Source organism: Vanacampus margaritifer, chromosome 2 (genome assembly GCF_051991255.1).
Source record: "Vanacampus margaritifer isolate UIUO_Vmar chromosome 2, RoL_Vmar_1.0, whole genome shotgun sequence".
Lineage (NCBI taxonomy): Eukaryota > Metazoa > Chordata > Actinopteri > Syngnathiformes > Syngnathidae > Vanacampus > Vanacampus margaritifer.
The window spans coordinates 29,829,158-29,856,653 of record NC_135433.1 but is presented as its reverse complement, the minus strand read 5'-3'; the positions used below and the strand labels follow the sequence as shown (position 1 = coordinate 29,856,653).

The 27,496-nt window shown below is 39.3% G+C and overlaps 1 protein-coding gene across 7 annotated transcripts in view; it reads left to right on the top strand.

Moving 5' to 3' along the window:
* astn1 (astrotactin 1) overlaps positions 1-27,496 on the top strand; it is a 325,383-nt gene that overhangs the window by 247,196 nt on the left and 50,691 nt on the right. The window lies entirely within an intron of this gene.

Here is a 27,496-nt window from a genome sequence, read left to right as displayed (position 1 = left end):
CTTGCGGGGCCGGTGATCAAGCAGCGGCTCTTCCGTGTGCATGAAGCAGACTTGGTCGAATGAGGCCAAGCTCTTGGGATAGCATTTAAGAATTTTTATCAGAATTGACAAGCCAGATGCTTCATTTATCATTCTGAACACATTTCAAATATTATCATAAAGTTACGAGCGGCAGGATTCTTGAGGATAATACCGATAGTGACCGCTGGAAGGCACTGTGGTACCATATAACTTCCGAGGGGTGTTGTTTCCAAAAAACACATAGCTGATTCCTGTAGATAGACTAGACTAGACAATAAAAGTGGTCTAGGGACTGATAAGCAGTCCTATCGCCAGTCTGCTTGCTGAACAGGCTTTTAGATCTGGGTAGGCGCTGAGGTTTGTGTTTCCTGTGGGTTGTAAAAACAAAATTCTGTCCCTTGCTGGAGGAAAGTTCAAAGAGTTTTTCCTTTTTGAACTGTGTCTGGTTAGTTTGAGGAAACACAGGGTTAGTCCATCAAGGCACGCACACACATTCCCTAGGGGGAAATGTTTAAAAAGGCAAAAAGAAAAAAAAATTGAGGGTGACGGGCAATATTCGTTACAACAGAATAACTGACATTTTGTGTATTTTGAGGTTTTTGCCGAATTTACAGGCTGACATTTGATAGAGACTAATTGTGACAGTAAAAAGTACACACATACAAGTTACACACAAAACTGTCAACTTTAACTTTGATCATTTACTATGAATGGCGGCTAGTTTTTGTTACCATGACAACCATGGGCAGAGCTAGAATGTTGCTACTTGCTTACTTGTCAAACACATGAATACATCATTTGTCATGTTAGTTATAATCTTCAGAAATCTAGAAGTTACATAAGTAGAGTATAGAATAGAGAATACTGGATGATGTGCAACATAAGTTGCAAGCAATCAGTGATCTACAGTGAATTTCAACCATTGCTGTCACAGCTACTCATTCATACTGCAGTTATTTCAGGCACCACTAACAATCCTAACATCATGCAGTGCAAAGACTTGTCACTGCCTAATTAATGATATTTCTTGACACACCAATTGGACCCTGCAACACAAAGGGAGGGCGGAGTTATTACTGTACAGTGTTAAGTAGGACAGCTCCTATAGAGCAATGGGGGTGGTGCGAGAAAGACCAGAACATTAAAATAATAGTAGAGAGCAGGATCTATATGGAAGCATAGAACTGCCAATGTGGAGTAAACAGTTTTGACTGGGCTATAATGTTACTGCAAAGTCATTTGAACTTATTGGTAAAATGTAGGCCAAATGCTAAAAACATCCATTTTTTTTCCCATTACGCCACAATTGTGCATGTGGAAGTCAATACCTTGTGGCATTTTTGTAACGTATTTAGCATTTGCGTCATTTGAATAACTTTGCAGTTTGTTCGGATGACATACCCCAGTCAATACGGTTTACTCCACATTGGCAGTTTCACACTTCCTAAGTATCTCAAACTTTTATAAAAGGTGTTTTATTTTTGCTTAAACTACACTGTTTAATTTCTGTAGTGTTGAAATAAAATAGCCAGACTCACTCGCGGCTTTGACTCATGTCGTTGCGGGAAAAACTTGAAGATTCATGGTGTCATGCGTCACTCTGTTTTGATATTCGAACCGTGTTAGTGAAGATGACGTGACGCAAATAGACTAATTTGATTGGCCGGCCTGTTTTTGACTGATGCTAAATCGCTGTCTATGGACGCCTGTCAGATGTGGCTTGCCAGGCTAGAAATAAAGTTCATTCTTTAACAAAAAGTTTTATTGTAGCAAAACAGTTTCTTTAAAATGTTAAATAATAAATGGAATAAGCTTTTATCGCGCTTTCTACACCATATGGTGCTCAAAGCGCTTTACAATGCTTCACATTCATCCATTCATACACTGGTAGTCGGCTGCCGCCATGCAAGATGTTGCCAGGTCTCACTAGGAGCAAGTGAGGGTTTTACTTCGATACAAAATGAACTCCTACGCAGCTAGCAAGACAAAGTAGTTGATTTGACCGGAATGGCCTCGAGCTGCCCACTTGATGTTGACAGCACAAACGCACCACAGCTCTGTCGCTCTGTTAAAAGGCAGCATAGGGACACTTTACAACATGAATCCATTTTTTGTTTTCACACCTTAAAACAGAAATAGATTTTAGACCAATCGTTACAATAATTTGATGGCTTACCCCTCCTCTCGCTTTAAGTTGTTTACTGAATTGGTTCAGTGTGTTTATATCCGAAATAGACTTTATTGAGTAAAAATACAGTGACTGAAACTACTCATATACTTAAACCTTTGTCTTTTAGTTTCCTTAAAACTAAATGTTTTTTTCAGGTATTTTAGATGACAAAAAAAAGAACTCAATCTTAATATTGAATGTCCTTTGTCTTACAGACTGTATGTCAGCTTGAATAACTGCATATTTTGAAACATGAATGTTGGCATTGTAAAAAGTATTTAGTAATATTTTGCTTGAGACTTTAAACCTTACTGCCGGCAACTTTAATTTCACAGTACAGTGTTGTGGTCTACTTGTCAAATGTATCTGATCCTCATAACTCACAGTCACAACAATAAGCAGTTGTGCTTACGATATGTGCAGGCTGGACGATCAATATTATAGACCGTTAAAGAGGTTTCACTTGGGATATTTAATCCATGACAGAGACTGTATCGCAAAGATAAAATCAGTATGTAGAGCTTCTTAAAGTGAGTGTGAGGCAAGATAAAAGTTAAAGGATGAGTCAATGGTAATTTTCCTACCTTCTTGCATTAACAAACTTTCACAATGCTTGCTGCACCCATTTAATGTCACCGAACGTCTTGCACTATTAATGTATTTGTTAAATACTTAATTTCCTTCTGTGCTTCATTACCCTCCTCATGCATGTCAACCATGCATCCAACTGAATAGCTGCGCTAAAAATGTGATTACCATCTTGTGCAATCTGTACTGATTTTCATTAGTCGGGCCTGCATGAGATTGTGCCTAATTGTACACCTTCTGTTGAGGGACTCAGAGGTAAACAGTTTTAAGATTCTCCAAAGCTGTCATAATAAATAAAAATCCGATCTCCAGAGTAATTGAACAAGACCGCTTAATTGTATTTCTGATCATTAATACTGTAACAAAGGCTGCGTTCACACTGCAGCTCAATTCCGATTTTTTCACAGGTATCTGATTTTTTGATGCAGTGTGAACGGTACAAATCCGATTTTTTTCACACCCGGCCTGGGCCTCTTTCGTATGAATAGGATAGGATAGGATAGGATATAAATCGGATATGTGTGCGATGCGTCTGCACTGTCAAGGCTCATCCGCACGCACCCGATTCATACGTCATCAAAAGCCTTGATATGCGCTCTGCACGGGCGGCAGAAAGTGCTTAAAAGGGAGACTACTGACACGTCTGTGAATATACAAAGCTGTTTTGAGTAACAGTGATAACTTTTTATTTGTCTTTAATTGAATCACACTTGAAACATGAAGCATAAAGTTGACATTTGTGGCAACAGTAGAAATCCAGCCTTGCAGACGGTTCATCACGAACAGCGATGACACAAAGTCCTCTTCAATGAAAATGAAGATATCGAGCAGTCTCCCCTCATTTACCCCAAATATTTCTACCTCTTACAACCTCGCTACTCTGGAGTTATGTGATGGAAAAAATGAGTTTAACGGATTTTTGCTCTTATTGTAAACACTGACGCTCGAGGAAGTCGAGGACAGCAGCCAAACATGAGCTAGTGTGAAAACAGTTCACCAATCAGGAGCGGGCGTTCGCACAGCTTATTTTGCATCATTTATGCAGGCAAGTCACATGAATCCAACTCCCAACACGTCCGCGAAAGGAGCCCAACCAGCCCACCAATCAGTGGCGCGCGTTGACACAGTAAATTTGCATATGGCACTGATAAATATCGCTTGCATCAGCGGCTTGGCTGGAGGGAAAACGTTGCGTTGAGTCGGGGCCATAGTTATTTCCGTAAACTCTGCAGCGTGACGTCGTTTGTTTTGGGTGCACTCGATGTGTGCTATTTGCGCATGCGAGTCACATCACGGGCGCGTTGCGTTCACATTGAAGTCGCATTTGTTTTTGTAATGTGAACGGTCCATTAAAAGATCGAATTTAACAAGAAATCTGAATTGGGCATCACGTTCTGCAGTGTGAACGAAGCCTTATAGAATGTTTTGTTGGAAGAACATATTTAACCACAGGTTCTTTGTTTTTGTTTTTCAAGTGCAACAATAGGAACATTATCAAGTTCCAAATAAATTAATGTATTGTTGGTGGATGCAACCAAGTCAGTAAATGACTTTCTATATGAAACTAATCAATCTGTCAAACACTTTTTTCACCGTTTTTGCAAAAATTAACAGTGACAAACCAATCCCAAAATGTATACAAAGTGTCAGGAGAACGAAGCTGTTTGAGGATAACTGCAGCAGAAGTAGACTCCTTGGGGAGCAGTGTTTTCTCATTGCTTTTGATTATGCCTACACAGGTCAAGATTTTTATGTTAAACCCTATAGCATGTCAACAGCCCTCAGCAAGCCTCTGCTGCTGAGCCTCGGTAACGAGAAGTGATTTCAGCATACCGTGGATTAAAGCCCTTCTCCCCATCGCCGCAGTAAACTTTTTCACACTTCTTGCTGTAAACTGGTATATGATGCATACAATAATTGAACATTTTCTTTGCCTGCCTGCTCCCTGTCCTTTTATTTTGGTTCTCTTCACAATTGCACACAATTTGTCTCATGTCCCCTGTTGTGAGTTATGAGTTATTTTCCCATTGTGGCGCTTTCTTCTTATGGCCTCGATGCACCGATTTGACGTCGGCAAGTGGCTGGGCGTTGGTTTGCACCATCTGATTAAGGAATAAATCACCGTCGCAATGTCATAGTCATTGGTGGTGCATGTGGGGGGTGCTTTTTCACTGAACCTTTGTGACATTTGATCACTCTGATTGGCTGTTCGCTAGCGAATCAGCTCACAGGGCAAAATAGGAAGTGACAAATGCGGAAAAACAATGGAAAGCCTTTACAATTTGCACATTATCATCCTTCGCATTTGGATGGAATTATAATGTCTGTCTGGACAGAAGATTGAGAAGATCTATTCATCACTATGGTTGAAGTGAGACCGGTATTGTATGACATTATCGTTAAATGTCCATAGAGTGATGAAAGCTGAACATTGCGAGCGAAAAAGATGTATGCTGTGTTTGCTTTTCGGTTGCCTTTTTCTAACAGTGGGGAATAATGACGACCACCGTCGATGGTATGGAGGGGTATTACTTGTCACACATATACAGGAGTTATTTAATATTGAGGCTTTTAGACTTAAGCCAGCTAATTGTATACTGACTATATTCAGGTTTTTCATATCTCAGAATTACATGTCAGAATTTTCAAGTTTTCTCTCTAATGTATCCATAAAAAAAACCTCAGCAGTTGAAACACTCTTATGTATCGTCATTGATGGGCAATTATTGATACCTCCAGGCCTCTGCCAGGCCTTATTACAAGGTATCAGCACTTGCGACGAGGCCCTCTTGAGGCTTTTTTGCAATCAGGAACTAGGAATTAGGAATAAGAAAAATAAATAATTGCCATTCATTTAAGGTATTTTTAGACGAAAAAATGCTATATTGGGATATAAAATTGCTAGTGATATTGATACATGGTATCGGTATCAATGGCTATTCAAGAGTACTCATACTGGTCTGGTATTAAATATCCCTATTAATAAGGGTTAATAATTATTCCAGTTTCTATTATTGTCCATGGTAAAAAGTTACAGTATTGTTAATATGAACAATGGATCGTGCTTAACCTCAGAAGTTCTTCAGGATTTAATTGGTCAACAAAGTTCAAACTTTGGGCTGCATTTCTGCCTTCCATTCTCCATTTCCTCAGCTTGTTTGAGTGAGGCAAATGGTTCAGCACCCCACAATGAAGGTCAGCGCTGTGTCCGATAAAAGTTACTCTCCTAAAACTTTCTCTCCCTCGCGGTCTCTGTGTAATCTCAGTGTGAGGAAAATGCCAGCTGCCAGTCTCATTGACAGAGATATGGACCAAGCCCTAAACGCACCTGCGCTTACCCAGGGCAGAATAACAGTGAGCGCGAAAAATATGTAGATTACAAAATGGAGGCAAGCTTTCAGATGATAATATTCCAGTGCCGAGCTGGCAGGTCCTAGAGAAAGTACAAGCAGGTGTTGTTGTTGTTTTTTACATGCGCGCGTGCATTTGTGTGGGAGCCAAAAAAAAAAAAAACGTGCTGTCAAGTCCTCACTATAACTCCCACTTGGCAGGACAAAATGAATGGCCTTTGCTATAGATTTTTGGCAGACAAGTCCCACTACAACCATCTTATATCTTTTTACCAATAGCCTGAGATGCTCAAATTGATCTTTATCTGTAGAAAAAAAAATCCCCTAGCGTAAACGACCTTTTACGGTCCTTACCTTTTACTGTCATTTTTTTCCCTCTCCCGTGTATTTGTGTGTGTGTGTTCCCCTAAAAATTCAGCGGATATCCTCAAAGCCTGAAGGGGAGCCATTTCTGGAGCATTCACTATGGTAAGCATGTCCAAGGTGATAGCACTCAAGTTGCACTAAGATAGGGAGGAATGTGACTGTTTTTTAATCAAAAATCGAGCAAGGACCTTCAGGCTGCGTCGAAGTAATCTGCCTGCAAAAATACCATGAGCATAAATATGTTGTCACTCAAGGGAGGAAACGTTCTACTTGACATTTTTTAGCTAAAAAGTTCTATAGTGTCCAATGAAATGTTATTAAAATAAAAAACAAACCCTATACAAGAACATGCATATCTCCCATGTCTCAATATTGCTTTTATTTTTTCTGAACTCCTTGTGTAAGAGGTGCATTTGAAATTAACATGCTGTGGGTAATACCACGGGGAAAACATTCTTTGATGCAGCATAGTCATATTCCAGCTATATTGAAATAAAAGTGTGCATGAAATATAGATGAGGGAAATAAAACGGAATGTAAAATTTTATTTCTTGTATTAAATACTCAGGCATAAATTTGAGAGCACAAAGAAAAGGTCATCAGTTAAAGAAGGCTGTTTTGCTGCTGCTGACTTTTCATGGCAGTAGCCAAACTTTACTGGCAATGCTTCTTTTGGCTAAGAAGTAATTCATTGTTTGACAACCACAACTCTCAAAGTATACATAGATGTGGAACAGTTCACAACGTCCACCGTTTGGTTCATATCTAGGTTTTGTGGTCACGGTTTTCAGTTTGGGTTAGGCCGTTGACGTTTATGAAAATTAAATAAGTCAAGTTTATTTATATAGCCCTTAATCACACAAGAGTCTCAGAGGGCTTCACATGCCCGCAGTTGACAAATACCAACGACATTCCCTGATTGAACCACAAGAGGGCAAGACAACAACAACAAAAAAATAGCAAAACATCAGGGGAAAAATGAGAAACCTTGAGAAGGGATCGCAGATGTGGTAATCCCCCTTCTAGGATGATCAGGCTGCAATGGATGCTGAATGAGCAACAATTTACATAGTTTGTGATACTAAACAATATGAACTAGAATAGTGCGAATGTTTAAAACAAAATTAAGAAGTTGAAGCACTGGAAGAAGACGTCATCAGGAAATTGGGTCCTCATCCAAACCCAGCCCGGTAGGTCGGGGCAGCTATCTCCATGGCGGCAACTTCAAGGTGATGGTCCGCCCTGGATCTCATCCAGCGCAGAACCCGTATGGCAGTATCCAAATCGCTCATTGACACATAACTCCCTCTCCAAGCCATGGAGAAGGGCGGGAAAGAAAGCAACGGTAGTCACCAGGCCCACATAAATCAGCCAAATGCAAGAGTATGGAAATGAGTCTTAAGACGCGATTTTCTACAGAGGTAGCAGTTCTGACCAAGGGTAGGGCATTCCAAAGCACTGGAGCCCGAATCAAAAACGCTCTTAAACCCGCGGACTTCTTTTTGGCTCTTGAGATCACCAAATGACCAGCATGTTGTGAACGAAGATTTCCTGTTGGAACGTATGGTAATATTAAATCGACGAGATAGGAAGGCGATAAGCCATGTAATATTTTGTATGTAAGTAACAGAACCTTGAAATCACATCTCAAAGTGGACCAGAAGCAAGTTGGCTAGTATCGGGGTAATATGATCGAACTTTCTCATTCGCGTCAAATCTAGTTGCAGCATTTTATACTAACTGCAGACTTTTAAGAGTGGGCATAGGAAGACCAGAGAGTAATGCATTACAGTGGTCGAGGCGAGACGTAACAAATGCATTTATTATAATCTCTGCATCACCATCAGACAAAATAGAATACATTTTAGCAATATTCCGATTTTTTTTTGAGTCACTTTGGCTAATAATACATTTATCGAGGTTTAGAGAGGTGTACTTAACCAGATGACGATGACGAGCGGGACCGACAATCAACATCTTGGTTTTATCTGGGTTAAGGAGCAAAAAATTAAACGACATCCATTGTTTAATGTCAGCTAGGCACGCCTCCAGAATACTGCAGTTGTGCGGATTTGTTATGTGTAGAGGCAAATATAATTGTGTATCGTCAGCATAACAGTAACAGTTTGTTATATTTACGTATAATATCACCAAGCGGAAGCATATAAATGTTAAACAAGAGAGAGCCAAGTACCGACCCTTGTGGGACTCCACACGTAACGTTACATATCTCATAGGTCGCATTGCCATTAATTACACGGTGCATTTTCTCTGAGAGAAAAGAACAAAACCATGAGAGTGCTAAGCTTGAAATACCAATACATGTTTGGAGGCGTTCTAGTAGAATGTTATGATCGACGTATCGAAGGTATCGTCCCATTCGAAAATGAGAAAAATTGAGTTTTGCATAATACAAACCAGCAGAACACATGTGAACCGAACCGAAACAGTGGAAGTGAACCACCTCAACTGTTTTCAACAACCAATTGAACTGGTCCCAGGCTTAATGGAACAATGTGCCGCTATGTGTTGTCAATTTGCCTTTTGGTTTTTGGAGCTGCTTCTAACAAGCAGTGTCCCTCTCACTTGGTGAGTGAGTGCAGCCCGAGGAAGCATCTTAATAATGTAAATTTTCAGTCTACAACAACATATTATAACTCAATTTGCAACTAGAAATAATTAATTTATAGCATGAAACCAGCTCTTTACGAAAAATCGCCTGATTGGTCTCAATTTCCAATCTCGTGATCGAATCGGGACAACTCTAATTTACAGATGTACGAATCTCATACATAAAGTATTGTAATATCTGACTCAAAGATGTGTTTTGCCGCTGAGGTGTGAGGCCCTGCCTGTCACTGCTTGCCAGGCATCTGCACTGGGCGTTTTGGGTTCTGGGGATGCAATATCTTATTTCTATTTCCATTCATTTTAATAGGAAAAATGTGTTTTGCTTCATGACCATTCGGAATGAATTGTTTGTATTGTACAAAGTTTTGTCAATTCAACATCATGGATCCTTATTAGAATGCTATGCACGTGTCATCAAAATGGTATAGCATATATCCCACTTGTGTATATTGATTTGTGTTTAATGTAGACAAATTGTATGGCAATTACTGTTGTGGCTAGGTGGGTGGGGAATTATTTGTAATTTGCAGTTTGTGTGTGCTGTGGTTGACTCATCCTTTATGGTTGGACTATAAATGTGAATATTTATGTATTCCATTATGACTGTGCTGTAAATGGGCCTCAGGAGAGTTCTCTAACGAATGTCTTGTTTCTTTCTAGATGATTCAATTGAATCATTTAACAGTCCCACAAGGGAAGTCGAAGTGTGTGTGCGGGTAGTGGGGGAATCTGACAGAAGTCTGAAAGTGAACAAGTCTTACACCAGCAAACAGTGTCATCTATCTATTTTTAGAACACTTTTTCTCATTAGGATTGTGAGTGAGCTGTAGCCTATCCCAGCTGACTTCCTCAAGAAGTGGGGTACACCCTGGACTGGTTCCCAGCTAATCACACACACACACACAGACAACCAGCCATTCATACTCCTTTTCATTCATACTTCTGATTAATTAATCTAACGCGTGGTTTGGAAAGTGGGATGAAACCAGATTACCCAGTGAAAAAACACACTTTTTGAATTTTTTTTTTTTTAAAGAAACATTTTACTCGGCAGTATTGTATTACGATACAATACGATACGATATACTTTTATTTGCCCCGTGGGGAACTATTTCCTGGACTCCGTCCAGCTGCAGTTTACAATAAACAGAAAACAACAGAATAGAAAGATAAAAATTAAAATTAAATAAAAAGTGCAGCAGTTAATGCCGGTTGTTAAGCAGTTTGATGGATGTCGGCAGGAATGAGTTCTTGTAGCGGTTCAGCCTGGTTCTGGGGGCCCTGAATCTCCTGCCGGAAGGCAGTAGCTGAAACTCATGTTTTTATTTTTATTTTTTATTTTTATTGTTTTAATACACGCGAATGTTAACATTTGCTCTGTTATGGTTTGGGTTTGGTTAGGTTTGTTGCTTTGTCTTTTGTCATGATCTGTGTTTTGTTTGGTTTGGGTTTGGTTTTCATTGTCATGTCTCCTCCTCCTCATTGTGCTCGTCATACCGGTTCCCTTGTGTCTTACAATCAGCACCCTCTGCCCCCTGTGTCATGTCCAGGTGTTTGTCAGTAGCTGGGTTTACATGTGGACTTTTTAGTGATTCGGATTGAAATCATTCCGAATAAAGATCTTTGGTCACCTATTTACATGTGGCGTGATCCATTCCGATCTGCTGTTTGTATGCTCCCCCGTTTAATCAGGTCAGTCTCGCGGCAGCTGCGGGACGCATGAACATCGATCATGTGATTTATCAAGATGGAGTTTATTTGTCATTTAGCACAGTAGTTGTGATAGTGTTAACACGTTTATTGAAGCAACATCTTGATAAAAACTAGTTTCAAGTATTTAAAAACAAGTTCTCCCCTCGCTGACCAGCTCTGGGGTGACGCCGCCATTTTAGTGCGTAGAAACGTTGACGTCATGATGCATTTACGTCATGAAAGAGCATGCGCATGCCGGACGCAGCCTCGCTCTTCTGAATGAAGTGTATACATGACGCTCGTTCGGATTGACAAAAGGACTATAGCACCCCTGATTCCGAATGAAATTCCATTCGGATTGAGCCTTTTTATTACGAGTGAGGTGTTTATATGGAGCATTTTCATTCCGTTTGGCCGTTCGGATTCATTATAATCGGAATACATGGCGACATGTAAACCAGGCTACTGTCTCGTTAGTTTGCTCCTATTTAGTTCCCTCCTTCCCTGAGTTCTTTGTTGGATCATTCATTTGTGTCACAGTCTATGTCAGTCGTCCTGTCCTTGCCCACGTGTTTTGTTTTTTAATTTGCGTATACTTTTTGGTCTTTTGTTAATTTAGAAGTTTTTCCACATTCCTTGTTTGCCTTTTGGTTGTTCTTTTGTAAATAAATCCCTTTTTGTTGAACTCCTGCAAGCCAGCCTCGCCTCCCTGAATCCTGTATTTGGGTCCTAACCCCCCAAAACGTAACAGAATGATCCAACCAGAAAAAGTCCCAGCAGGTCTCCTCTGTTGAGGCAGCCTACTTGAGGTCTGGCCCTAAGGTGGTCAGTGCCTGTCATGTTGGCAATCCCTGAATCTGTTGGTGGACACTAGCAGTGAGGGATTCCGTCAAGTCCTATCAACCGTTTTTGGCAGCTGATGGGTACCGGCTGGCCAAACAGAATACAACTTTGGTGCTCACTGAGGCAAAAACTCGGGCAAGGAATCGTAGAGGCTATGAAGAATAATTTCTGAATGACTTTGAAGAAATTCTGCTTCACCATCTTGCATCTCAGGACAGGGAAGCATGCAGTGCACATCACATCACTGCATAGTGTGGATGGGATACTTCTGACCTCGACTCGGGAGGTTTTGAATCATTGGGGAACTCGAGTGCTTTGAAGACCTTCCCATTTGCCTTCCCATGAGGAAGCAGAGTCTAGAATCTCTCATGTCACTGGGTTGAGGTCATTGCTGTGTTTAAAAATCTCTTGATGTTATTGGGCTATCCTGATTGACACGCCTCTGCAGCATTGCATGGACATCGGGGACAATGTGTCTGAATTGGCAGACTGGGGTGGTAGTCCAAGGGGGTCTGGAGAGCGTGTTCCAACTACAGGGAGATCATATTCCTCAGGTTCCCTGGTGAGGTCTACTCAGGGGTTCTGTAGAGGTAGGTCCATCAGGAAGGTCTGAATCCCAGATTCCAGCAGTGTGGTTTTCGTCCTGGGCATGGAACAGCTGACGAGCTCTCCACTCTCCACAGGGTCTTCAAGGCCTCCCCCAACCAACGTACATGTGTTTTGCGTTCCCCCGGGAAGTCTTGTGAAAGTGGCTATGGGAGTATGGGGCACAAGACCTCCTCCTAATATGGGATGTGTGGTCCCTGTACGACTGGTGTCAGACTTTGGTCCACATTGCCGGCAGTGAGTCTTATTCATTTCCAGTGAGTGTTGAACTCTGCCAAGGCTACGCTTTGTCACTGATTTTGTTCATAACCTTGATGGATAGAATTTATAGGTGCAGTGTTATGGGGCTCTGGTTTGGTGGGTTTAGTTTCACATCTGGGATTCTTGCAGATGATGTGCTTCTGTTGGCTTCATCATTCCGCCATCTTCAACTCACAGTAAAGCGGTTAGTAGCAGAGTTGGAAACGGTTGGGACTTTAATGCTTAACTGACAGTTTACTGTTGGCCACAACCACACCAAAATAACACATTAATTAACTGCCTGCTGTAGTCTTCTGCTATATTTTAGACAAACAGGCTCTTTCCACCTTACTCATGCCCACCCAGCACTCTATACACATTCACAAATTCACAGTCAGTCAAAACTCGAAACACATAATTGCACTGCCGCGACATTATGGTGTGACTGAGCAAAATTGCATGACTTGACTTATTACTTTCTTTAGTAATGGTTATTTAATAGTAATGAGCTGTTTTTATTTTCTCTAAGTTTATTGGGGACTCAAATTGACTTGCTAGATTTTTGTCGCAGTAACGTTGGACTTGAAACTTGAAGGTTAAGACTTGAAACTTATTTATGACTCGCACATACAGATATGTGAGGTACCCCCTCCTACGGAGAATATATATGAAAAGTCATAATTCTGTCAGGCTGTGGTCAGCAGCTGTATTCAACAGACAAATAATGTGCTCAGTGCCCACTACACTTCAAATACTGCTTTAAACATAAAGCCTCCATCAAGGCTTACTGAGCTTGTCAGATATTGCTAGCTATCTCAGTGTTAACATCTGCATGCTTGGCAGGTGGATTGGATTCAGCAGGATGAGGCTGAGTCAAGGGTTTTATCTTGATAGGGGCATGAAAGTTTGCCAAGTGTACGGGAGAGGTTATGGTGTGGAGTCATTATTTAAAAGTAGCTGAACTTGTGCAGTTTTCTAACTTGTTTTCTTATTATTTATGTTAATCATGAATATGGGGATTTTTTTCACCCCTCCATGTCACATGTCAAAACAGATCTTAAAATCCATGTGTTAAAAGCAAGTCTAATCGGCTTTATTGGCACTCTGCTGGGGGCTAATTACAGTGGCCTGGCAATATGAGCAAACAGCTTCAGAGTGGTTATTTAGGTGCAAAATATTCATAGCTTTTAATTGGTACACGCAATTAGGGCCTGTTTGTTACTCAGCTCTGCTTAATCCAACAACAAAAGTTTTAAATATAGACACAAACACATTTTTAGGGTCTCTCATACAGCCAAAGTATTATTTTTGTCCCCTCAATTACAGTCTAAAGTTGATGTGGGAATTTTGTATTCAAAATGTGTAGTCGCTAACAAAAATATTTAAGGTTCAAGGTTTCTATTTATTCGGCACCCTTCTGAGAAATTTGGAACAGCTGCATACATGAATACAAACAATCATAAATAAAGATAACAAAGGCCTCATACATATAATATTAATGCAAAACACCTCCGCTTCCACAGGCCACACCTCACCTATTGGTTGTTGGTGGTAATTAACCTAATTCACTAATAAACACATTAGCTTTTATCTTTTGTATTTGTGTAGTGGTACAATTCAGTGCATTGCTTGCTGCTTTATAAGATTTAGTGGCATACTACAGCGCTCAGAGGATAATTTAACAAACTTGGCCAACAGCGAACCCCTCGGGCCTCCTGGTCCTTTTAGATCAAGGATGTCTAAATTTATTTTCCCTGGGTCAGCTGTAGCCTCTGGCAAATCAGTGGCAAATAAAAACAAATACAGGTTGCATCATGAGAACGTCAAGCTAGCGCTTGCCGGTAATGTGTTTCTTGCCATTAACTTTGGGTCGTGGTACAAGAGAATTCACTTGAAAAAAGAGAACATTTGGTATCTTGGGCTTCAGTGAGGACTTGCCTAACTTAATCCATCTCTTAGTACTACCATTATGATAACACAAACAACTGTAGGCAATGTTTTAAAGTGGAAGTCAACCTTAAACATTTCTTGACAACAATAAGTTATATGTAACCTAACTGGTACAAACATGACATTATGATTAATATTACATTTTTGGAAAAAGAGTTATGAAGCAAAATCCAGCCATTTGTATCCATCTCAGGGGGTGGCCATTTTGCCACTTGCTGTCAACTGAAGATGACATCAATGTTGCTCAGGTCTCAGGAAACAACCAATCACAGCTCAGCTTCAGAAAGCAGGTGAGCTGTGATTGGATTGCCTCAGCCCTAAGCAACATTGATATCATCTTCAGTTGACAGCAAGTAGCAAAATGGCCGCCCCTTGAGATGGATACAAATGGCTGGATTTTGCTTCATAACTCTTATTCCACAAATTTTATATTAATCAGAGTGTCATGTTTAGACCAGTGAGGTCACATATTACATATTGTTGTCAAGAAATGTTTAAGGTTGACTTCCACTTTAAGTAACATTCTAATATTAATTGTAATATAAATATAAGCAGTCAGCCACCCTGTATTAATCATTATTATCTGTACTGTACACGCCACTATTAATAAAAGTTTTTTTTTTGGTTTGTTTCTTGTCACTATGAAGATGATAAGCAGTAGAAAATTGAACTTTGTATCCAAGAAGCAGCAACATTTTTAACTCAAGCTTAAGAGCAGGACAGCCAGTTGTTGCATGTTGAAGCATCTTGCTCAAGGATACTTCTGCACTCATGGTCACATCGGGACATCAAACATTCAGCAGGTGAAAGATTGCTAATCATTGCTTTTAAAGATAAAATTTTATCTTCAACTCAAAGGGAGACTTTACAGGGTAATTTCTAGGGCAGGGTTTTTCAAACGTGAGTCACACCTCTTCAGGAGGCCACCACAGGGTGCAAATCAGAACCAGCGTTCTGCGTATGAGGCAAACATTACAGTGTCCTATTTAAATGCTCATCTTTGTGGTTTTGGGGGTCTCACTTAACTCACCATTGCTGTTGCAATACCTCTTTTTTTCTTTATACTATTTTAAAAAACGTTGTCATACTCAAAATTAATGTCAGCCATGCATCCATTTTCTACACCACTTATCCCTCTCCAAGGTTGTGGGTGGGCATATGGATCCCAACTGACAACCACAGACAACCATTCACACTCATACACCCAAGGCAAGGCAAGTTTATTTGTATAGCACATGTCTTACACAAGGCAACTCAATGTACTTTACACAAGGAAAGATGAACACTAATAAGCATCTAAGGACAATTCAAACTCTCCAACTTAATTTATTGAGCACATTTTAATCCAGTGCACAATTAAACTATTTAAAATGTCCTTTCCTTAATTCCGCAAGAGGAAATATAGTTTACCTTCTGCTGTACATAATTTTGTTGCACACCACACATAGAAGCAAGCCACTCACATGCAAGCAAAGATCAGAGTAATGAGATGCGCCCTTGGGCTGAGGGTCGGCACACTGTTTGTGAAAATGAAGTCATTCTGGCAGCACTATAAATGGCTTATTTATATACAAATGTAGCCTAGCTTAGCTTGGTGGTTCACATATAGCTCGTCAAAAACATTATTTATACACTGACAGTTTAAGCCCCATTTTGGGCACTTGTAAATCTGAAATAAATTTAAAAATAATAATGTTATCCTCAAGTATGAATTGATCAAAAAGCAATGGCAGAATAGTCTAAGCAGCTGTAAAGATAGAAAATAACGTAAAAACGCCGCCAAGAAAACGTCACGTTCGGTAATTTAGTGAGTGGCAATAAGATGGCCACCGGTGGCTTCACTTTTCATTACGGCGAATAAATGGCATTGTTAGTCCATTCAAATACTGCATAAGTCCGTGACCCCACCCCTTACATACTGCTGGGCAAATAGTCAGACAGGAATTTGTTACCATAACAACTGGGGTTGGAGGCAGTTGGTTGGCTTTGGAACTTGCACTGGCACTCCAGTTATGCGTATTGGAACTCGGTGAGGAGATGTTATTATGTAAATGTATGTAACTGTGAAAGGGGGACACATTTTAAGATATTGGCACCTCACACACGATGTACGTGTTGTGTTGTAATTTCACACTTGGCGGGTGGGCATGCACTCTAGAGACGATGTGTATACAAGCAATTAAAAAGTCAACTTTCATATTGCTTCTCAAACTTTTTACGTAAGGTACCACCTTATAACATACCTCTCTTACTACCTCAACAACCAATATTAAAATACAGTAGCAAGTGTTCATCAAAAACGACCATCTCCCCATCTGCCTTTGCGACAGTAAAAAGCACTCCTGGATCTTGATATGGATCTGTAATATTCAACCTGTCCAACTTGCACATGTATGTCATTATTTCTTTTTCATCAAACTAAGTGAGATGTGAATTCACTTGGACTGAATGTTGGCCGATAATGCCTTTTCTATCCTGCGAGCATGGCTGCGTAAACAAATGCACACGGGGATTAGTCACGTGCTGTCTGGAGCTCTCGGCAAAGTGGGCGTGAGTTTAGTCTGCAGAGGCGATGCGGGGGTGGGTCCTCACTGGTATTTTGCTGCAGTCGAGGATGGTCGGAAGTTAGATAAATCTGAGTTGTTTTTTCCCAGTGAAAGCGTTCAAAGTGAAAATAAATTAATTGTTTTTTATTTTGGTCCTCAAAAATCATTTAGACCTCCAGCAAACTTGCCTTCTGGCAATTTTACTTTATTTATTGTTTTTATCTTATTTCATAAGCATTTCATACAGTTCAGTAGTTCACCGTATAATTTCATGCAGGGAGATAGCAGCCTGTCACGTATGTTGTTACGTGAAGTTATATTAATATAATAAATAATAATAATAAATATGAATATTTGGGCAGTGCGGTGGCTGACTGGTTAGCACGTCCGCCTCCCAGTGCAGAAGACGTGAGATCGAGTCCGGGCTTCGGCCTTCCTGGGTGGAGTTTGCATGTTCTCCCCGTGCTTGCGTGGGTTTTCTCCGGGTATTCCGGTTTCCTCCCACATTCCAAAAACATGCATGGCAGGTTAATTGAACACTCCAAATTGTCCATAGGTGTGAATGTGAGTTTGGTTGTTCGTCTCTGTGTGTCCTGCGATTGGCTGGCAACCAGTTCAGGGTGTACCCCACCTACTACCCAAAGCCAGCTGGGATAGGCTCCAGCACCCCCGTGACCCTTGTGAGGAAAAGCGGCCAAGAAAATGGATGGATGGATGGAATATGAATATTTATAAATGACAAAAGCTATCTAGTTTTTAGTGAAGTCAGGTACTTTTTTTTTCTTCCGACTTCCCAAGTGGGATTTCTGAGTTCAAGTTTTAACCCTGGAGAACCCACGGGGTCAAATTTGGCCCCTATAAATTCTGCTACTCAAATAACAAAGACCTTTTTTGGGGGGGTTTTCAGGGTTAAGTTGATGTTTGATCAGAAGAGTTATGAAAATATTTTATTGAAGTTGAAAAGTACCTTAGTGCTAATTTAAATACGGGTTTAATAAAAAATGTATCGCAAAAGTTAAATAAAAATGTGTACTACTCACGTTTGTTTTTTAACTGTACAAGATTAAATGCAAATTTACTGTAGGTTACTTGAAAGTTGAATCCAACTGAACTGAAAATTCTACTGTACTTGAAAGTATACCACACATAAAAAATAAATGTGGACTGTACTGGATAAGTAAACCAGGCTGCATATGCACCTTCAAGCCTCATTCTGATGTATTTTTTTTGTGTTAGAAATGGGATTTCATTGATTTTTTTCTTTCTTCTTCTTTTTGCATACCTAGAGGCATACCACTAATCCTATTTTTGAGAATCACTGCCATAATAGATTCCCCTTTTGTCATGAACATTACGAGGGGTAGGACCTAAATGCAAGACTCGAAGGCAAACGGGCAGGTTCCATAAACGCACTTGTTTAATAAGCAGAAAGGAAGCCAGCAGTTTCCAAAAAAACATGAGACAAAAGGCAAGCTTGATCAACAAAACAAGAACAAGTCAGCGACATGGAACAAGTAATGCTCGAACACAACAATAAGGTGCAACAAACTGGCGTCCAAACAGAATCAGAAGACAAGGTCAAATATATGAGGTAATTAGGGTTAACGAGGTGCAGGTGAGGGAAAACAAACGCAGGGGTGCACGACTGGGTGGGAAGGCACACCCACAAAACAAATTGATAGCTTTATAACCAATCATCATTCACGTTAATTGCAATTAAAGACATTTATGTTTGAGTATATCTTTTTTTATTTGTATGAATGTTTTCTTTTTATCCGGAAATGTCCCTCGCTAAACTGCATATAGCAAAAACATATTACATAAATAGTTTTCTACATGAAGTAAATCGGGCTTCACAATGGCAATTATGGCAAACAACAAGACAGATCACACCTCATATCATGATTAGTGCAAGTGTTATTTAAAAGGCGTGGGTGCTTTTGTGAAGAGATGACAATTGTGCTACATGACAACTGTGGTAAATCTAGAAAGTGGCATGCTTCCTGCTGAGGTTGTTGCTTAAAAAGGCTTGCTTGCTTGCTGCGGAGAGTTGCCATGAGAATATTTTTTTTGTCATTCCCAGGATGAGCTGCTCCGTATTTCATTTCACAGGTTTAGCGTTCACAATGCATCACATGCAGCATACTCATATTGTTTATCTGGTTCTTATATGGGTTCCATTTTATTGGTTGTAATTATTTTTTCATTTTTCCCCTCCATAGACATTATCCCTCTAAATCTAGGCATTTTTTAAATACAAATTTCTCATCTCACTGCTTTCCAATTTACTAAGCTGCTGGCTGCTTTGATTTCTGACATTCGGGCAACAGCAGGGGCTCATGATTACATTCCATAACCATATAATGTTCATCTCAGGCCAAACACAATCAAAAGGTTAGTGTGTTTTTCCTTGCTTCAGTGTGCTGAATTGAACATGCACATGGTTTTGTTGCTCCAAAAGCTGCTGCCTTCCCAGTGGTGCACTAGCAGCATCTAGTGGCGTAAAATCCTACTGAAGTTACATTACAGGCAAAAACACCCCAATGAATATGCTCTGGCAAAATAGAAACCACAGAAAAGTTTAGGCTCATCATCTCAGGGGACTAAATATCCTGGAACACTGATCATACAGAATGATAATTGGTCATTTATTTGCAGAGCAAAAGCAAAAGATATAAATGCATATGACCGTAAAAGAAGCATTTTTCCTTTAAAAAACAAAAACGGTTTTATGCCTTTTCAAATGTGGATTGCGAATGCATGCTGTGTCGCATCTTTTTCCACAGTTTTTTTCCTCTCTCTCTCCTATCCAGAGCAATGTGAAAGCATTGTGCAAATAGGAGATATGACTCAAGTCAGCGCGGTGGCAGATGAACTGGTGTTCTCTTACTGGAGCGTGTGGGAGGAATGAATGAATGGAGAGCTGTTATGTGAATCAGAAAAGCTCTTAACAACATCAGCGTGCATGACAGAGATGTGCCATCCACCAGATACAGGAATTTCTAGAAAAGCCCCAAATTCCAAGAATGCATCAAAATGCACACACACACACACACACGCACACAGAAAACCATGACCATGGTGGGTGTCCTGCAGTTTAGAGAAGATTAGTTGCCAGCTGTTATCATAAATTACTTTCCACACCAGGCTTCTGTGGTAGAAAATATATCAAAATATTAACCACATTGACTGGATGCTTAATCTTGACCATTACACCAGTAGAAATGGAGGACCATGATGTTCGTTATCAGCTACAGAACTGCTTATCTGCAGCCCCAAGCACGCACCCTGCATTCCTTTGAGGAGGAACTCATTGGAGCAAAAGGAAATGCTCACTTTATCACTTTTTGGTTTCCTCTTTGAGTTCATAGGGGTTTTTTTTTCAAATGGAATTTGATGTCTCGGTGTCAGCATAGATTGATAGCTTGTGGATGAATTTCTTTTTCAGTCAATCTGTTCTGATACAGGAAGCACAAACAAACATCAGATTAAGTTAATCAGATGCATCATGTTACATGTGCCTGAAATTGCATTTTGATGGTTAAAATCCAGACACGGAATGATTAATAGCATTGTTGCCTGCTTTGTTGTCTTGTGCAATGCTTAAATGCTAAATGCAAGTGTCAAAATTACTCAATAGATTTAATGCACATTATATTACTGTTTGCATATCATTATGGACCGAAAACATATTTTGTTTGTTTGTACCTCACAACAAATTACTACGATATGTGTAACGTTTTTTTTGTTATGTCCCCTTTAAAGGCTTCCGGTGTGATTTCACACATTTAATCAACCAAATCCTTTGATTGTTTTACACAATTCCCTTTTGTAATCAATTACACTTGCCGTGGTTGCGTTCACATGTATACATTCCCGAAAGGTTACAAAATGCCTCGCAAAACAAACCCCATGTGGTCGCTCTGTTGGTCATGAAAGTGTAAAGGAAAGTATGTTTGTTGTGCCAACTAAGCAAATAAAGCAGCGCTAATAAACACATGGGGGAACATTTGTTGACATATATTATAATCAACAAGCTACGAGGCTACAATACACCAGCAAATACTGTAGCAGAGTACATGCTGCCTAATTATGCAAATTTTGTGCGATTAAAAAAAAAGGTGTGCTAAAATCAGACATATAAAATATATAAGGCAGCAACAGTTGAGCATACTGTACATGGCAATATCTCTGATGCTTTGCTGACGACGCGTCGTTATGTTTTGGAGTTATGTTGTCATTTTTGTTTTTGAATCATTAAAATGTGTCTTCGTCGTCCTTCATCTTTTACAAGGAGTATTAGGATTATTACACCTTGGCTTATCCTGTGACCTGCAGAAGACCAATTTTATAACTTAGTGTGCTCATAAACATGTTGGAGTTACTTTCACACCACACACCACCGTAAGGGGAGACAAATGGCGCTTTTCCACCGAACCGGTTCCACACCGAAGAGGCATTTTTTGTCCCCGGATGTCCGCGTCTCCATCGGTCTTTTTCGGGGCCGAGCGGCTACAACTGAACCACTTTTTAGAACCATCTCAGAGGTGGTTTTGCAGCGCTGCGGCCGATCGCGGCCGTGTCGTTACTGTTATCTGATTGGCCGACAGCAACGCAGCAAGCAACGCCGTGGAGCACGCCCATTTCCTTATTTTATGCAAACGAAGCAAGAGGCGCCCCCCGGTCTTCGCCAAAGTCATAAAAATACAGCTTATACAATAAATATAATAATGTTTTACAACAACGCTGAACTATATTTACAATTTAAAAGGTACACTGTAAAAAAAAATGCTGTAAAAATACAGGGAATCTTCAACAGTAGTGCACCGTTTTTCATTAATACAGTTGAATACTGTAAATTCTGACATGGAGTAACAAATATTTACAGTAAGCTTCTGTAAAATAATACGGTACAAGATAGTTTCTTTACTTTTTTTTTACTTTACTTTTTTATTGTACGGTATAGTATTTATTTTATTTTTCATTCAACTAGGACCTTTGCAATTTGCTACCCCCCTGGGCAAAATTTTTAATTGAATGATATTAAAGAAAGTCACAATCATGTTTGCACCTGTTTTTGCACAAGCCTTTTGCAAATCAGTCCCGAGGAAAGACAGAAAAACTGACAAAGAAGCAACATAAATGTCAGTGTTCCCTTGACTCCAATTCCTTTTCCCCTTTTCAAAATAAAGAGGAAAAAAGTCAAGCATTAAAGTGGATAGTTTGGCATACAACCATATAACTATGAAATAATGCCAGACTTATGCTTGTGGTGCATATTGAAGAAAATGAAAACATAATTGTGGTCCCTTAGTCACATATCCTCTTATCCTCCACAAGGTTAACTGCCACAAGATGCCAGCCACAGCAAAAATAATGGATGTGGAAAAAAGAAATATGCACTCTAAAGATGATATGATGAATTACAAGGTTGTACAATTAATGTTCACTGGATGGATGGATGGATGTTGTCAAAAATAAAAGTGACTGATCCGCCAGAGTCACGAAGGGTCATGCAAAATCTGTTACTAAGCGAAGCTAAGTGAGTGCCACCGAGACGCTGCATTGTTACAGATCCAGTGAGCTTGAATTATGATTAAGCAGTGATGGCTGGTTTATTGATTGAATTAAAAGGGACTGTTGGACCTTGGAGGAGGTATGCGCTTGACTGAGTGCCATTCTAGTTTGAAGAAGCGATCCATTTTCTGCTGCTGCTGCAGCTTTTGTGTTAGGTGTCAGTAGGCTTTAACAAAAATGCTTGTCAGTTGCTCAGACACCTTCAGAAACCTCTGCTCCAGCATAAAGCAAACACTTTACAATAGAATAGTCTAAGGATGTTCAGGAATAAAGGTTGTGGTTATAAAGAAACAAAATTGCTGATTGAAAGATTCATGTTAAAGTGGATGAACCTCACACATGCCAAATAAAACCACTACCATGACAAATGTGAAACAACGCCCGGTTGACCTAACATAAGAATAATCTCAGATTTTGAGTTAGGGACAAAAATAGATTGTTTGGACAAAACCGTTGATTTTGAGATTTCTCCAAAAATAGCTTCCTTGAAGATTCTATTTGCATACCCCAGCAGCACAAAAGTTTAAATTATAATAGAAGTGTATGAAATAAGTAATTATTTGTCCATCTTTAGCCATTGTGTTTTTAGCCAACTTTAGCTAGCAGCCAGCCTCGAAATAACCTGGAGTTCTTCGCTTCGAGCGTGACATCAAAAATGATATAAATAGACATAGCAACCAACAAAAGTTTAAATACACCATAATGTGACTGTTCAGGACAAAAGTGAAGACGCACATCTAAACAACGGCTACATACTAAGATATTTTATTTGACATAAATAATAATGTTTTTCAGAATTTTTACCAGGAAAAGAATACACAAAGACTATTATTTTGTGATTGGATCATCAATGGCTGTGCGCAACGCCTTTCTGTATCTGCTCCCACGGCACACAAGGACGCTAAGAATAGATTAGCTTTCCGGCTCACATATGCACTAGCACAGAACAGCAGAGTGAATGAGGTTGTTTTTGGTTGTTTTTGCGATAATGTCCTGTTTTGAGGATCTGATCAATGCTGTCTTTCAGTCCAGTAGATGTCTTTCCATGACCGTCCATCTGGCTCCTTCTCTTTACTGGGCTTCTGTTTTCTGAGGCATTCACTAAGGAGGACGTCTCTGGGGGCCATCATCTTGATGTATTCTTGAAGGCCTGTTAGTTCCTCTTGGGTAGTGCCCACGATCCCACTCTTTCCGCTTTGTGTATAGCCTCAGGATGCTGGACTTGGGGTAGACCCTTCTGAGCATTGTAAGAGCTTTCTTGTCATGATACCAGTGGATAGCATATCTCTTGCCTACTCATTTTAACTTGACCACAATCCATTCTGACACTGTGGTTTACTTTCAATTTGCTGCATTGTTTTTAATTGCCCATAGGACCCAATTATAAATGAATTATTCTGTTCAAGAGGCAAACTACTGCCACAAAGAAAACCTTTATCAACTTAACGGCTATGGTTTAAGCAACATTTCAACATTCCTAATTGGGATACAAGTGTACACAACTTTAATAAGAATACAATATGTGTACACAGCCATTTCTTTGCTCAACAAATAAAAGTTTAGAGCAGGGCTCCCCCGATTAGTTTTCACTGAGAGACAAATGATGTCACGGGCCAGATTGTTTGGGTTACCGTTGGTAATATACATAAGTATATATATATATATATATATATATATATATATATATATATATATATATATATATATATATATATATATAGTTTTATTTTCAGAATTCATTAATAATTGTATAGCATTAGTGGTATGTTTTTGTTTTCTTTTTTGTTGCAACAGATACTGTACAGTAGTAGTTATAGCATGTGTTGATCGACAGACAAGAGAAAAAATGCAGTTGAAAAATAAGTCTAACATTAATTTACTTGTGAATGCTCCTTTTAAATATTTTGATCAACAGAATATGGCAAAGCTTGATAAATAAAACCAACACAAGTGGTGTACGAGAGGAAAAGAGGGTATACTCAGGCAAAGATAACTGAAACATTTTCTATATAAACCTGCAATATTCCTGCATACTAAAATCAGTTACTTTGATGTTGAACAGCTCTTAATAAAAAGTAAAAACAAATGAAGCAATAAATTATGAAACTACAAAACACCAGAATGAGTGTCCATATATTCAATTGTTTTTCAGCATTCTTAAACATTGTCTAATGTGTTTTCTGTTATGTTTGTATATGTTTAATATGAATGATTTTGGAATGGGGGAGGAATCCGAAGCACACGAAATAAGACTAGTTAGTACACTAGTAGACATTAGTTTCATAAAGTGTTTAAAACTGTGCTTGATATTGAAATTAATGCAATGAACGCAAACTTTTGCATTTAGTGTTTGGTTCGACCCCGGTCAAACATACAAATAGAACACACTTTTTTTTCTTTTTTTGACGATGATACGTGATTTCAACCGTAACACAAACGTTTTCATTCTTTTATTTTCAGTGACAGTTTATATTGCTAATATGGTGTTTACATTGTAAAATTGTGGGTGATTTGAGACAGGATAGGAAAACATTGATTTACTTGGTGTGCAGGCTAGCCACTGCTAGCTCCCCCAACACCAGCATTTGGGATGCCTTTGACAGCTCAAACATTTTTTTTTAAATGTTACATAAGGTGAATATTAGTTAGATGTTAATGAAGCCTGTCACTTGAATGAATGGCTAGTACATTCCGGACAACAAGCAACTTGCTTTTCACTAATCAACATAACAAACAACTAACGCTAGCTCCCGTGGCCCAAATGGCAGCGATGATCACATGGTTTGCTCAAAATATCACAAATAAGGCATTAATGTTGAGTTCTCCTTATTTGTGAAAATGTATACACTTATTGGACTCTCCAGTTATGACAAAGTGTGACTGGGCACGGGGCTGGTCTCATGGGCCGAACGCGTTGCTCTTGCGGGCCATCTGGTCTGGGGCTGCTAATTTGGGTTGGCTTAGTTGATTTCACTTTGAGACGTACATTCAACATACTTCTTCTTGTATTGTTTTTGTCATTGTGTGACCCACATGATGATGAGAGACATTCAGCTGGGACCTCTATCTTTAAGGGAGGGGAGCGAGTTACATGTTTTCAGGTTCAAAGTGAGTAGGTGAAAAAAAATGTTTTGCTGTGGAGAATAGGCATGACTTGCCTTCATCTTCTTTGCCTGATTTATTTATCGCATCTCCACCCGTTGTTAAGCAAAATTATGATTAAAATCCTTTATAGAGTGTTCAACTGGTTTCATCGTACTTGCTAACATGGCTCAAACTAAATAATAGGTCATTGCTTTTTCTTGAAGTATATAATTGTATTGTAGTAAAATGGAAAAAAAAATGTAGTACCCACATATTTGAAAACATATACATTCCATATAACCCTAGCTTCCCCCCCAACAAATTTATATATATATAAATATATATATCGACAGCAATACTTCTTTTAACTTTGGCATCTCGCACTAGCAACGCAAATGCACACCAAGGGGTCGCTAAGTGTAAGCTGGATTCTTGATGCAACTCGCCCTCAATCAGACCTCATTTACCTGCACAGCCCTCCGATTGGTGAATGGTTGTTTATCTGTCAGCTGGTCCCAATGGCCTCATTGAAAAGTCATTGTGATGCATGTTTATCAGGTCAAGGACACATTCATTCAGAGTGCATGAACAATGAGACACATCTAGTAAGGGAATGTGTGACAGAAGAATGCACACGCAAATACACACAAATGGGGCTATGCCATTAGCATTATGTTATTGTTTTGATTATTGGAGCGCCTGTGTGGTTAGCATTAAAGGGTCTTTTTTTCACATGCTCATTTGGCTCCAACATTTAAGGTGCTGTAACTACTGTATGATTTATGCAAATGCACAGATTGAACCTATGCAACTTTAATGCCCCCCAGTGGTTATATCACAAACAACCAAGGGGGTCTATTTAATGCTGTCTGAAATGGATTAGCCGTAAGAAGCCCTGCAAAACGTCATAACTTTACTATTTGCCATCAAATGAGGTTCAAGATTTGTAACACAAAATTGTAAGAAAAACATTGTTCTTTAAAAGTAAAGTATTGTGGGGGAAAAAAACATTGAATGTACAAAATAATGAAAGCTCTCATTCTTGCACTGCTCCAATGGTTCTAAAATTGAAGTTGCGTTCCATCATTTAAACTTTCATTCAATTGTCCTGTATTAACATACAGCCAACCGATCTGCCTAGCTTGTAACTAGAATAATGACTTCATGACAAAACAGCATAATGGTCAAAGCTATTTTGCTTCTTTTACTTTTCTCTTTCTTACAAGTGGAAGTTCCACTCCAGAGGCACACTGGCATCAGGAATATTAGTAATTTTGCATTGTACATTAATCAACGCTAAATTAGCACATTTTGAAAAAGGGAATGATGTTTCATCACAGCCAAAGGTACATAGACTGGGGCTGAAGTTAGATGTGTTAAAAATACCAAATTCCATTCAGAAGACTTCAGAATATAATGCAGAGACTTGTTCATGTATTTTGTTTTCACATACATACAAAGTACAAAAGTACAGAGTATTTTTTCTAAAGTATTCAATTAAAAGATGGATATTTTTAGCATTTATGAACGCAAAGTGGGCCTTCACTTTAAGTTAGAAAGCTGTTTACCAAATATATTTAACATTTTTGAAAGTGTTTATGTCAGTTGATATTTCACTGTGGCAGAGTGGACTTGTTAAGCTTGACAACTAATCATATAATATGATGAAATCTAAGAAAGATAAGTGTAAATATTTCCTCCAACTACAAAACTAACCACTGTTTCCGCAGAGAGAAAAAAATGCTGGTAGTAAAATCGCTGAAAAGAACAGAGGCTTCCTGAAATGTATCCTCATGTTCTAACTAGTGTATGTATATTTTTATGTTTCGTTT